The sequence below is a fragment of the Podarcis erhardii genome, assembly GCF_964252035.2.
Source record: "Podarcis erhardii genome assembly, chromosome: 3".
Taxonomy (NCBI): Eukaryota; Metazoa; Chordata; class Lepidosauria; order Squamata; family Lacertidae; genus Podarcis; species Podarcis erhardii.
The window spans coordinates 57,400,265-57,403,310 of NC_138507.1; positions in this window are offsets into that span (position 1 = coordinate 57,400,265).

Sequence of the window (3,046 nt, forward strand, 5' to 3'; positions counted from 1 at the left end):
CCGTGGCTCGGCCTTCCCCCCCCCCCCAGCTCCTTTCGCCTGCGGGCCTGCGGTCTTCCCGCCTTGCTCCAAGGATACTAGGTCAACGCCACTGTTCTCCTGCGGTGGCAACTTCCAAGGTTATGCCCTAGTCTGGCTTCTCCCCACCTCAGATCAGAAGCAAGTGAGCTCAGCTCTAGAACAGATGTTAGGGCTCTGAACATATGCAGAGTGCCTTTCCTAAGCCTTGACTGCTTGCCATTCCCGGGGGGGGGGGGGACACAAGGCCCCCAAGAAGCAAGTTGCCACTTCCAAGATTGTGTGAATGGCTTTTCCCATGGAGGCTGCAATGCTTAACCCCACACTCGCCCTGGGACCCAGCCCCTTTGAGTAGGTCTCATGAGTAGACATGGTTAAGATGGTGCTGTAAATCACTATTGTGATTTGTTGTGTGTGTGTGGGGGGGTAAATCTTCTGCTTCTTTCCCATATGTCAGTGTTTGGCCTGTTCAGTTGTGAGGACAAACCCATCTCCATTTCCCTGTAAGGAGGAAAAAGCCATCCACTGTGTAGGTTTGTTCCCTTCACCCACCCCAGGAGATACAAACACAATAGCCTGGCCTCAGATCCTAATGTCTCCTTTGTGGGGGAGTGTGTTGATTTAATATCAGCTGGTTCCTTATCGCTGAGGAAGGTCATATGGGCCATTGAAGGCAGTACAAAGACAAGATAATGCATCTGTTATTCAGGAGGTTAACTGCCTTCTGTCTGTTGCGACTTTACTCACTGCTGTAGGAAATCTTAGCTGGCGTTTGTGTTTTTGTACATGTACACAAGCTCTGTACATATTTCCATGCCAGAGCTGCTGTTTGCATTTCTGTTTCTGCAAAAAACCAATACAAGAAGACATGGATTACCATACTGATCATTGGGGGGGGGGGGAGGATTAAAAATCACAGTAGGGTAATACCTTACTAAGATCAACTGCAATTCTATAAAGTAATGAGATGTATTTCAGAAAGAAGAACAGCTGTTTCCAATATGCTGTTGATCATTTTTATGTTAGTCATACAGAATGTTTAATGTATGGAGTGAATTTGGAGTCTTCATCTTGTCTATACTGATAAACCACCAATGTGGTGTTGTGTTTGTGGTTATAGTGTTTTCGTAATTTTTCTGTGGGTCTTCTCTGACTAGAATAGAATTAGTTGAGCAGCATCCATAGGAAATTCCCATGCTCAGTTCTGGGGCTAAATTATTTCTGTTTGAACCCCACCCCTTTGAGCTTGATCTTGTGATTTTTCAGCTTCATAACAAATTCAGGTCTTTCAAGACTGTCGGAATGTGGACTTGCTGATAGTGTCTACTGATATGTGCACTTCCTCGTTGTGTTGTATAAAATTTCCCAGTCCTTGCAGGGATTTCACCCTTTCTAAGTGTCACAGAGGCAAAGGTAAAACTTAGAGAGGCCTGTAGCTTTGAGAGACTTGTGTCACTTTCCCAAGTATTTAATCAGAAGAAAGGAGTACTTTTATCTAGAGGTTTTTTTTTAAAAAAAAAATCCAACTCTGCATCTGTCTTCCTGTTTAAAATGACAGGTTCTCAACAGATTTGTTAAATGTGTTGCTGCAACTTCTTAGTGGTATTTCTGACTGATGACAGCAAAACAATAGGAGCAAGTGATCACATACCTATATAAGCAAGCTGGTTATTTAATTGTAAGGTACTGGTATTTAATTTGTTCAAGTTGTATGTCATAAGCAATAATAGTGCTGAGTATGTTGCAATTTCAGAAGTATTTCATATTTGATCTCTCAATAATCCCAGCCTGCAACGATGATGTGTTACATCAGTGTTGCACTGCACACCACTTGCAACTTTGAGCATTCCATGCTTTATTTGACCAAGAGAGGGCGCAGTATAAATAGTCTGTTCTCTGGGTATTTGTGGCAATTTTTAGAGGACGCATCAAGGTGAGGGAGGAAGAATCTGCATACATGGCTAGGAAGCTGATCCTATCTTTCAAAGCCCACCTTCAAGAAACCATCAAATGAAAGAAAGAGTAGGCAGTGCTTTCCCAGGCTCTCTGGAGCATCACTATTCTTGTTCCCACAGCCCTCCATGTGTTAGGAGCTGAACCTCTGCAGTGGGGAGCCTTTTCTATACCTGAAGAGGGTTTAAGCAACTTGTCCAAAGGAACTTATTTGAAGGGGACAGTAGTGTTGTTGTTTTTTTAAAAAACACACCCCACAAACCTGTTTTTTTCTTCCACAAAGTTTCACATCTGTACCTGTACATGGTGCCAGGGAGGATAGTTTTAGTTAAATTTAAATTTAGCAGTATAGACCCAGGATCCAGCAAAACTCTTTCTGCTGTTATAAGACTTTTCCAGGATTGAAAGTTCTGAATCTTCAACTTTATGCCTCTGTCCTAAAATGGGTGTAATTTTTTTTAACCTGATCCACAGTTCATTTCTTCCAAATAACCAAAATGGAAAACCAAAATACCTCTTTGTTTCTATTCCTTGTTTAATTGTGGACAGGTCATTTCCCTTTTCCACCTTTTCTGAGGAAGGAGGAACCTAACTGAACAGAGTGGGAACTTTTCCTGGATTTCTGATTTTCACGGCTTTAGAAACATTTTCTTTTCAGAGGGTCTGGTAGAAGTCAGCATCAGTGTGTGTGCATGGAACAAAATGCTGATTAGAGCCAAACATCTTTTTCCCAGTGTAAGGCTCAAAGTGAGTAAGGAATCCTTTATAGCCCAAGGACCACATACTCTAATGGGAAACCTTCCATGGACCACATACCAGTGGCAGGTGGGGTCAGAGGCAAAGGTGGGCATAGATTTGATGATTTCCTTTGTACTGGAGGCTACATTTCAGCCATGCAGAAGATGAGAGTCTCTGCATCACACACAAATCTCCATCCAGACAAGCTAGAGGTCACAGTTCATGGACATGTGTTAGCCAGGTAGAAGCCATTGAGACACAGAGCAGTCCTAGTAAAGAAGTGTGGCCTGGAAATAGATGTGGTCTAGTGAGAATCCCAAGAGCCAGATAGAAAGGC